This window comes from Panthera uncia, chromosome B4 (assembly GCF_023721935.1).
Source record: "Panthera uncia isolate 11264 chromosome B4, Puncia_PCG_1.0, whole genome shotgun sequence".
Classification (NCBI taxonomy): Eukaryota; Metazoa; Chordata; class Mammalia; order Carnivora; family Felidae; genus Panthera; species Panthera uncia.
In genome coordinates this window covers 122022369-122033819 of record NC_064809.1, presented here as the reverse complement: position 1 = coordinate 122033819, position 11451 = coordinate 122022369, and the positions used below count along the sequence as shown (strand labels likewise).

General features: G+C 44.2%; 1 pseudogene; it reads left to right on the top strand.

Moving 5' to 3' along the window:
* Positions 1 to 2540: 2540 nt before the first annotated feature.
* On the top strand, positions 2541 to 2973 carry LOC125920452 (ragulator complex protein LAMTOR3-like; annotated as a pseudogene).
* The last annotated feature ends 8478 nt before the right edge of the window (positions 2974 to 11451 follow it).

Sequence of the window (11451 nt, the reverse complement as noted above, 5' to 3'; positions counted from 1 at the left end):
CTGAGGGATCCATCCCTGCCTTGGGTTCCAATGAATCCATGCATTCTCCTGAATGGCACCTCTTCCCTGGCTTCACAGCCCAGCAGAGGGCCAACACAGTCTGGTTAATCAAGAATGAATGAATGAATGAATGAATGAATGAATAAGACTAACTTTTCCTTCTCCGTGATATTTTTCCTAATCTTTCTTCCATTCAACCTGGAGAAGTATATTCGAATCTCAAAATGTCAAGGCTAATGAGCTGTGAGAGCTCGTCCAACACAGTCATTTTCAAATAAGTGTTGACACAGGACACTTTTGTCAGATGAAACTTTTACCCAAAACCCTACTGCAGAAAATGAGGAAACAAAGCAGTATTTTCCATGTAATGAATTCAAGTTATTTGTCAATGATTTTGATTGAGGTTCTCTGACGGATCCAACAAGTTATACTGTGGAATTCTGCATAATACAGATAGTTCCGTCCTATACTAGCTTCAGCATCTAATTTTTTTCTTTGTATTTTTGTTGTTGTTGTTGTTGTTGTTGTTGTTGTTGTTGTTAGTGCTGCACAGGTGCCCGATCCTGATTTCCACAATCAGGCAATTACAATTTGTCGGTAATCTTTATGTGGTAAATGAGAAAAACTCCATTCAACTTAGATCAAAGGGGATAAAAGTGGAGGGGAGCATTTCTTTCAGCTCACATAAGGAAGAGTCAAGGGCTTTAGGTGATTCAGCCGTGAGAGTCTCTTCACCTCTCAGCCCTGCTCTGCCTCGGGTAGACTTTATCATCAGAGAACTCTCTGAGCTGGAGGGAAACATGGTCCCAGTAGCTCTAGGCTTACACTATAGTTAAAGCTCATGATCCTAGAAGAAAACAGAATGTTTTCCCCCTAAAGTTCTGGAGAAAATTCAAGGACAGGCCCTGATCAGGCAGTCTTGGGTCACATGCCCTTTTCAGAAGGGATAACTACAGGTCAGGGAAATGGGGAACTCTTATTGGCCAGGTTAGGGCCGTGTTGCCATGTTGGTGGTGAGCTAGGATCTGAGGTCAGCCCCTCCCATGCATGAAGAATGGGTTTCCCACAGGGAAGAGGGTTTCTGTTAGCAGAACAAGAAGTGAAAGGGAAATGTGCTAGGTAGACAAAACCCATAGCTCCCCAGAGCTCACTTAACATGCATAAATAGTTGCATACATAAGAGTTTTGATAGCTCACCTTCCTATCTCAGTGTAATGGAACAGACTCAGAGCTTGAGGGATAGCAGGAGTTTTCGGTCTGACAATGAATCACTAACAGTTATTCAGATTCCTTAATCACGAAGTGTTACCTTAGGAGGGATTTGATGAACACTACCTTCAGCCAATTTAAATCTTTCTTGTTTTGCAAAACCAGAATACTTTTCAAATATGTCTTGAAACATTCAACAACATTTTTAATAATTAGAAATCTCAGTTCCTGTTCTGGAGGCTATTCACAAGATACTTCAAAACTATCTATTTTGTACTGAATGTTCAGTACAAATGTAACCTTTCTGTTGCTTTAATGAACCTTTAGCTGTTGCTGGAGGCACAGCCATATTGTGAGCCCTACAGTGCCATATTGAAGCCATTCTGCTTAGTAAAGTCAGAACTGTAACAAAAACTTAAATATGGAAATGATCTATGACATTATATAGTCACACTCAGCATGTTCTATGTTCTGCTGTTCTACCCAGCTGATCTATTAAGCTAAGACTACGCCTCACCCAATCTGTACTTGACAATGGCCTACACATGTGTTATAAGAATGTATTCACTCGCACAATTTTAGACAAGTAGATGAGTGCTGGCTTAAATTGTTTCTAAATATTAGTGTAACATCCCAGCCCCGCAAATCAGTGAGACTTCCACAAGAATTTTAAATATATGCAGAGCTCTGGTCCACAGTCTGCATAAACCATACGATATACGTTAAAAAGCACAATGGTGGTGGTTTTCATTTGCTACATTGTGATATATAATACATTCTGGTGTATGTTGTCTACAGTCCTTTTTAATCAACTTTATTGAGGAACAATCAGCATGCAATAAAATGAACCCATTTCAAGAGTATATTTCAATGAGCTTTCTAAACAATTAAAATTAATTTTTAAAATGATATTCTAGGGATGCCTGGACGGCTCCCTTGGTTAGGCGTCTGACTCTTGATCTCAGCTCAGGTCATGATCTCACAGTTTATGGAATCGAGCCCCACATCGGGCTTGCACTGACAGCATGGAGGCTGCCTGGGATTCTCTCTCTCTCCCTCTCTCTCTGCCCCTCCCCTGCTCGCTCGCTCTCTCTCTCTCTCTCTCTCTCTTTCTCTCTCAAAAATAAATAAACAAACGTAAAAAAAATAAAATAAAATGATATTCTAGATTATAATCTTCAGCATTTACATTGGATCTAATCGTTCCCATCTTAAAAATACCCTCCCAGGGAGATGGTTTTTGAAGATGTCCCTGAATTCAGAGCTGAGAGAACACGGCAACCCAGAAAACCAGGAGTGGAGATTGATCCTGCGAGAGAAAGGGGTTCATCATGGTGGATGACCTGAAGCGATTCCTGTAGAAAAAATTACCAAGTATTGAAGGGCTCCATGTTATCATTGGGTCAGATAGAGATGGAGAGCCTATTATTAAAGTGGCCAATGATAATACTCCAGAACATGTTTTGAGACCTGGTTCCTTATCTACTTTTGCCCTGGCAACAGACCAAGGAAGCAAACTTGGACTTTCAAAAAATAAAAGTATTATTATCTGTTACTATAACACCTACCAGGTGGTCCAATTCAATCGTTTGCCTTTGGTGGTGAGTTTCATAGCCAGCAGCAACACCAATACAGGACTCTTCGTCAGCCTAGAAAAGGAACTTGCTCCATTAGTCAAAGAATTGAGACACATTGTGGAAGTTTCTTAATCTGGCAGTGGTTTTGACGTACACCTTATTTTCATTATAACAGACACAATATCAATCCAACAATCTTTAGACACAGCAATGCTTGTATCCATATACTCAAGAAAGGGCTCCTTCCCCACCTTCCACTAAAGAAAGAGCTCATAGATATAATTTCTGGACAGATTGTTATCTTTTCTTGTGTAGGGTCTTTTTTTAATTTACTGAGATCTGGGGATACCACAGAAATGGTTCAGTACATCACAGCTCCCATGGAGTTAGTCCAGTCACCAGATATGCATGAGTTTCTATCCAGGGGGTCAGAATCAAAATGGTACTTAGATCCACTTGAGCCGTTAAGTGCTCCCCGTTATATAAAATGCCCAGGCCTGCAGAATTTTTTATTGTGGATAATAATGAGGACGTATTTTTCCTTATATTGTTTTATTTCTTTGCATTGAGTGTGAGGAAGGTAAAATGGCTTTAGCAAAAGTAATAAAATCAGTACAACCACTACCTTTTCTATATGTATATTATTTTGCAATATAGATGAATATTGCTAATTGATTTGATTCTTCTCAGAGAGTGCTGCTCTTTAATGAAAATGAAAATGATAGCTAGTGCCTTTTTCTCCACTCTGCTTTCTATAACCAATCAGTGTTTTAATGTTTGTGTGTTCTTTATAAAATTTAAAAGTGATTCATTATTGAATTCTGCTTCCAATATTGGTGTGTATGTAAACATGATAGTATGGCCAATTTTTTTTCATACATGAGTATAACTAAAATAGTATTTTTTAAAGTTAAAAAAATATATATCCTCCCAGGGATTAACAAGACCAGGTACTTTTTAAATATTATAAAGCCATGATAATTAAACAGTTGGGTACTAGAGTATTATATTGGATATTCGTTTGCTAGGGCTGCCATAACAACATACCACGAACTGGGAAAAATGTATTGTCTCCAGTCCTGGAGACTATTAGTCTAAAATCAAAGCGTGGGCAGGGCCATGCTCCTTTGAACACTGTTGGGAAAATCATCCTTCCTTGCCTTTTCCTGACTTCTGGTGATTTGCAGGCAATCTTTGTCACCCTGACTTAGAAATGCATCATTCCAGTCCTCCTTTTTCATACAGCTATCTTCCCGCACATTTGTGTGCAGATATCTTCGTGCACATTTGTCCTGTGTCCAAATGGACACCAGTTATATTGGATTAGGGGTCCCTCATGACCGAATTTTAATTTGATTTCCTCTGTAAAGACCCTATCTTCTTTTTTTTTTAAGTTATTTATTTATTTTTAAGAGAGAGAGAGAGAGAGAGAGAGAGGGAGGGAGAGAGAGAGAATCCCAAGCAGGTTCCGCACTGTCAGCACAGAGCCCAACTCGGGGCGCAAACTCACAAACTGTGAAATCATGACCCGAGCCAAAATCAAGAATTGGACGCTTAACCGACTGAGCCACCCAGGAGCCCAAGACCCTATTTTCAAATAAAGTCACATTCTGAGTACTGGCGGTAAGGACTTTAACGTGTCTCTTTTGTGGGACACAATTCAACCCGTAACAATCATGAATAGCAAATGGAGTAGAATTTTACCAGAAACTGACCCAAACACACACTGAAAATTTATCACATTCTAATGTGATAAATGTGGCAATTCAAACCCGCTGAGAAAAGATAGATTACTCTATACTTGATGTTTGAATAACCAGGTAACCGTCTGTTATGTCAACAGCTAAGTTGTATCAATTCTTCACACCTGGCACCTGATCGCTTCCCAGTTCCCGGTTCTAGTCTGCAGGGAGGTCCTGCTGCCCCTCGGTTCTAGGGAATACTTCAATAGCCTTCCAAAGAAATTCACCTTTTTGCAAGGACTGGTTTGAGTTGGTTTATGTAGCATGCAATCATTTCAGAGGTTGATGGCGTCCCAGTTGGGCACTCCTTTACACAAGGAGAAGTTTATATGTTCTTCATTAAAAAAATTAAAAAAAAAATCTTTTAATTCTTGTCTGTCATCCTGACTCCTTCCCAATTCCATCTGGTGTCTTGCCTCTACCCGGAAGTAGACTATCGGATGTCAATTGGTTCCTTCTGCATCTTCCATCATTCTGGGCCGCCAAGAAGTGATCAGTCAAAGCAAAAGCTGTCCTTTGAGGGCCACTAGGAAGTCTGCAAAGCCAGCTAAGATCGCAGCTATTTTAAAACCCAGACATCTAAGTATTTGGCTAGGATCCAGAGTTTCCTGCCTCCCTGCAATCTCCTTCCAGAGGAGAATCAAACTGTGAAGAGGAGGGAAACCACCTTAATTGGACCTCTAATTCCCAAAACTATTGGACTCCTTACTACAGAGAGGGGGTTCCTTGGAAGCTGGCTTATTAAAATATTTTTTCTGAAACTTGGTGAGATGGAGGGCAGCGCTAAAACCAGACCAAGCTTACTTGGTTAGAGGCTCTTTCTCTTCCAGGATTCCTCTTACAGCTTTTTTCAAATAGTAACAATAACACCTAACTATTGGGCACTTACATACCTTGCATGTATATGAAAAGACTCCCATGATTACATTATATAATTCTCACAACAGCCCAATAAGGTAGGTTCTATTATTATTTCCATTTTACAAGTGGGGGAAACTGAGGCTCGGGGAGGTTAAGCAAATTGCCCGAGACCACACATTTAGGAAGTGACTGAGCTCGAATCTGAACCCAGGACTTGTCTGACTTCAGAGTCTCTGCTCTTAACCACCACTCTGGGAATCCTAAACTAAAATGTCAACAGGCATCAGGGAGGCACAGAAAGGAGTAGTGCAGACCAGGGGGAAGACGTGGGGTGTGAGGAGCAGAACGGTGAGGTAGAAAGCCTGCACCCCATCTAGAGAGGATGCCCGATTGCAGCAACAGCCAGTCACAGCCTTCAGGGAATGTGGTCCAGTGTGGCCACAGTTTCCAGTTTCAAAGAGAAGCATGTAATCTTGGACTTTATACTAAATGTCCCAACTTTTAAATGTTGGGCACTGATTCAAACACTTTTTGAAATACATTGTGCAGGCCGAAAAACTGGCATCTGCGGTCCCCCATTAGGCCGGAACTCTGATTCTGCACTATTGTGTTTCCCGTGGGAGGAACTTTAGCCAGACCACCCCCAACCTCCCGCCCGTTTCCTCTGATTGGTGAGCTTTGGCACAGGAAGTGGGCATGCCCAGGAATCTCCATCCTGGGAGCCAGCGTGGCTTCCGGGAGTGCACATCCTGTGCCCCTCAGGCTGGGTGGGAAAGCCCAACTATTCAAGGATGGGGCGCCCACAAACCCACTTCCTTGAGAACAGAAAACCAAGTTCTCCAAACTGCTTTATCAGAGCATGAGCTTCCTGTGACTGCAATACCAAAGTGCCACCAAATGGGTAGTTTAAAACGACAGATACCCTCTCACAAATCCGGAGGCCGGAAATCCAAAATCAAGGGGTCAGCAGGACCGTACTTCCTCCTAAGGTTTTTGGGAAGAATCTTTCCTTACCTCTTCCAGCTTCTGGTGCCTCCCCGCCATCCTTGGCGTTCCCCAGCTTGCAACTCATCACTCCAGCGTCCCCCTCTTCTTCACTTGCCCTTCTCCTTGTGCGTCTCTGTGTCTGTTTTCTCTTTTTATAAGAACACCAGTCATGTTGGATGAGGGCCCACTTCATCCAGTATGGCCTCATCCTAACTAATTACATCTGCAAAGCTTTTTCCAAATAAGGTCACATTCTGAGTGGACATGAATTTGGGGGGACGGCAGGGAGGAAAGGAACACTCTTCAACACAACAGAATAGGTTCTTTTTTAAAAATAGTTACATGTTAATCTCCACCTGATTCCAGCATCTGTCTCCAAAAAGGTTCCATTTGAGAGAGAAAACAAGGGCTATTGTTTCTTTTTATTCTCCCCCCAGAAGTTTTTTGTTTTTTGTTTTTTTTTTAAATTTAAATCCAAGTTAGTTAACATATAGTGTAGGGTTGGTTTCAGGAGTAGAACCCAGTGATTCGTCACTTACATACAACACCCAGTGTTCATCCCAACAAGTGCCCTCTTTAATGCTCATCGCCCACTTAGCCCATCACCCCCACCCATGACCTCTCCAGCAAATCAAATATTGTTTCTTTATCTCAAACTCCAACAGCCACATTCAACATTCATGGATGTTAGCAGTGTGCAACCTTTTTTTTTAGAGAGAGAGAGACCATGCGTGCACAGCAGGGAGAGGGGCAAAGAGAGGGAGACAGAGGATCCAAAGCAGGATCTCCACTGACAGCAGCGAGCCCGATGTGGGGCTCGAACTCACAAACCACGAGATTATGAGATGAGCCAAAGTTGGACACCCAATCAACTGAGCCACCCAGGTGCCCTGTCCATGAGCAATCTTTAAACTGCACTATAATTAGGTGCATTTCTCCCCTCCATCCTTTTTTTCTCTTCTTCCCTCCCATTTCCTCTTATCATTTCTCTATCTTTGTGCTCCTTAACCACTCTTGTGGTGGTTAGGTCTCTGACAGATGTTGCCATGCTGTAGTGGAAAGGCTTTAGGGTTATAAACCTGGATTCCCATCCCACCCTGCCACCTACCAGCCCTTAGGACCTGACTCTTCATGAGTGTTCAGTAAATATGTGGACTGAATCTGCTGTTAGATGAGAGGCCTTGAGATGGGTGCATTGCTCTCCTGTATCTCAGTTTCCTCATCAGAAATGTGGAAGTAATAATAAACATCACAGGTGGAACACCCCTATGCTTGATGAAAGAGACAAGTCATCATGAAATAACAGTTCCGTAAGGGCAAGACCAAGGAAGCAGGAATGTCACTTGGTGAATGGTTCTAGAAATAAAGAGAACCCACAATAGCATTACCATAATAAACGGGGCAGCCCTGAAGACCTTTCAGGCTAGGCACAACACCAGGAGCTACTCCTGTAGCAGGCTCATGCTATCTCTTGCCCTCTCCCTCTCCTCTCTCTCTCTCCTTCCCCCTCTCCTTTTCCATTGCCTGAGTGCCTGTTTCACAGCACCCTCTACACTCCCACACACAGGCCCTAGCCTCCTGCTTCTCCGGCCATGAAGTTTCTAGGTGCTATTGTCTTGAGCACTTGGAGCACTCCTGAGAAACACTTTGACTCTTCACCAAAGCCGCTGACGTAGGAATTGGTTGGTATGTGTTGCTCCCACATGAAGTTGTGTATTATTTTTTAAAGTGATCCTTCTCCATTAAGGCCTAAGCAAGAAGAAAATGGATGGAATTGCAACACCACAGCCTGAGAGAAGAGCAAAGCAACAGTGTGAGGGAGAACCTGGGGAAGCTTCCGCAGGAGGAGCACCGTGTCTGTAGAGGCCCATCATGATGATGAATGCCACATAAACACATAAACACAGCTTCCAGGGAGGGCGGGAAGGTGGGGTGGGGGACAATATGCGTCTAGGCCTTTGTGAGGCTAGGGAAGCCTTCCCAGAAGAGGTGATAATGGACACTGAAGGCCACCTCAGGGTAACGCAGATGAAGGAGCAGTGATGAGGTGAGCCAAGCATCTCAGGCAACGGGAGAAGCTGGTTTGAGAACTTGGTGACAAGGAAACCCATGACGGGCAGCACAGGCAGGGTCTGGGGTGTCCAGCCACAATCAACACCAGTGTCTGTGCTGAGCAGCAGGAGCATGGTGGGATCTTCACTGGGGCAGCCCCTGTGAGACGGTGTGGGTGTTCCCTCGGGCCAAAATGGCCTCCGAGCCCGACACTCTCTGCCTTCCTTCTCCTCCCAGAGTCGTGCGCTCTTAACATCCTCTAGTAAATGCACTTGCTGCTAAAATTAGTTAAAGCCAATTCTGTTTCCACAGGAGCCCTGCCTGTTACAGTGATTAGTATCAGGACGGTCCCAGGCAGCAGACACTCAAGGACGCGGGACTCAAGAATGGATTCTCTGGCCTGGTTCTGTCTGAAGTCAAGAGAAAATAGCTGAAATTGGAGGATGGGACTCTGGCAGCACAGGGCATTTCATGGGTAAATCCGGCAATTAAATTATTACCTGTTATCTCTTAAAACAAAATGTCCTTGTAAAGTAAAGCTGGGGCGAGGCGGGGCACATGGTCACGGTCTTGAACAGCGTAATGGACCATGAATTGAAGGACTATGGATGAGAGAATGGATCCTGGTCTCCACTTCATTCCTACCTACCTAAAAGGATTAAGCATTCTCACAGCAATTAAGACAAAAAATAAATAAAAAGGATTACACATCCACCATTTGGAAGTGCCTAGTGCCTTCCAGTAGGGTAAGCAGCTCAATCACTGGCACCTCATTGATGGGTTGGCCTAAAGGAAAGTTCCAGAAGACAAAGAGTGTAGGCATCTCTGAAGAGTTTCCTATAAGGGGGAATGGCGAAGCAGCACCAGCTGGAGGCGTGGTTCTCAAGCCTGCTGCAGTTCGGAACCCTTGAGATCAATTGAACCCTACTTAACCTCCTGATATTCCTTCCATGTGGGAGGCGTCCACTAGTGTGACACTCCCAGCCTTTTTCTAGCCTCCTCACTCTCCTGGTTGCTGAGGAAGAGGAGACACCTCGGATTGGAAAAACTGGGGTGCAGGCAGTGGTGTGCTGGTAAATGTTTAACAACTGGCTCTGTGGGGCCGAAGCCCTGGTGCGTCGCATTTGACGATCCCCATGGCGTAAAGATTCCCATCTCGCCGTGGCCGGTTCCGAGCCACCAGCATGAAGTCAGGAAGAGATGTACACAAGCCCAGCCGGCCAACTCCGGCACACCGTGAGAGCAGGAACACCGACCCTTGTGCCCCTTTCTTGTTGGGATGTGACTGCCCACCGGAAATCTACCTTCTGGTCCCCTTTCCACACTGGAGGCTCTGCAGGGGCCTGCGTGAGTGGAGGCCCCTCGTGGTCCGGCACTGCCTGTGGCTGGGTGAGCGAGCATCTCTAATTCTAGGTGGAGTTCAGAATTAAGAAAACTACGAGCGCCCAGATACAAGCCACAATCCCTAAAGTCAGCTTTGTCACTAACAGGGGTGACAGCTTACTCTTCCTCACCCTTTGCCTAGAAGGCTTACCGTGCTGCGTTATGACAACCTCTACAACTTTGATAAGTCCGTGGCTTCAAGGATTAAATGAGATAGTACGTGGAAGGATCTAACACAGGCCTGACCCACAGAGTAAGTGCTCAGTAGAGGTTTGCTGGACTTTCATCACACTCTTGCATGAAAGGACCCACTGTTCTTTTTCAAGTTGTGGAGGAGAAATTAAGCAGCAGTTCCCTATCTTTTCCAGTTGACATTTCGTGGTGTAGCACCCCTGAACAAGCTGGCGATCCTACACGTTTGGGCATTGCTCTCAAGCCACGTATGGAAACACGAATGGTATCTGGAACTTAGGTTCTGAAACGCTCAGGTAAATGAAATGAGCAAGGATGAAATTATAGTCTGTGCTGGGGAGAATGCTGGATGGCAACGACTTGCTCCCTACTGCGCGAAGTGTGCACGTTCACGGCATCGTCGGCGAAGACTGGTGCTCTCAGGTAAAAGGCACCGTGGGACAGCTGCCGGTGCTACCCACACACCTCTAATCTTGGCACTGAAATTGGCACCACGCCCATCTTTCCACGGAACACCCTGTGTCCTGGCCATTCCCTGGCGCCCATCATCTAATACTTCCTCAGCTTTCCATGCCCTGGAAATTTGTGTTTTAGATACATTTTCTTTTTTTTAGATCTAGTGCTCGATTTTTTTTAGATCAATTTCCAAACTGGACTCCCTCCCACCCCCAATAATCTGCCCCCATCAATATTGGACTTGATTGTTCAAATTTAATTCATTAGAAGTTCAATAATTTTGCACGATTAACCCTCTGATCAAGAATCAAATTTCTTACCAGACCTTGAGAATTCAAACTGTTCACACTATTGAATCACTTGACACAATACCTGTTTTTTTCTTTCTGAAATGCCATGGAAAAAAATCTATGAGAAAATCCACATAGGATCTGTATTCCCAACTTAATCTGGTTCTTTTATTTCTGTTGGAGCCACAAGCATGATGTCAAAAGGTAGAAGTGAGAGAGAGGCTGGTGCTTAGAACAGTGTAGAACTCTGTAGAACACACAGAGGCTCGGTACATGTTTTTTGAGTAGATGAAGAAGTGGACACCCTAAGGAGCTACGTGAATAGGTTTGGGCATCCTCTTTTTCCTCTCATCCCCACTCCCCTGGGGAAATATGTGTGGATCCACTTACTTCCAGACAACTGCAAACTAGTAAATACTAAATCTGCCCCTTTCTTCTTATTTCCCTTCTCCAGTGATTCTTCTGTGCAGTCAAGAATGAAACAGGGGCACCTGGGTGGCTCAGTTGGTTAAACGTCCTACTTCAGCTCAGGTCATGATCTCATGGTTTGTGGATTTGAGCCCCACATCGGGCTCTGCGCTGACAGCTCAGAGCCTGGAGCCTGCTTCGGATTCTGTGTCTCCCTCTCTCTCTGTCCCTCCCCCGCTCATGCTGCCTCTCTCAAAAATGAATAAACATTAAAAAGTGTTTTTAAAGTTGTTA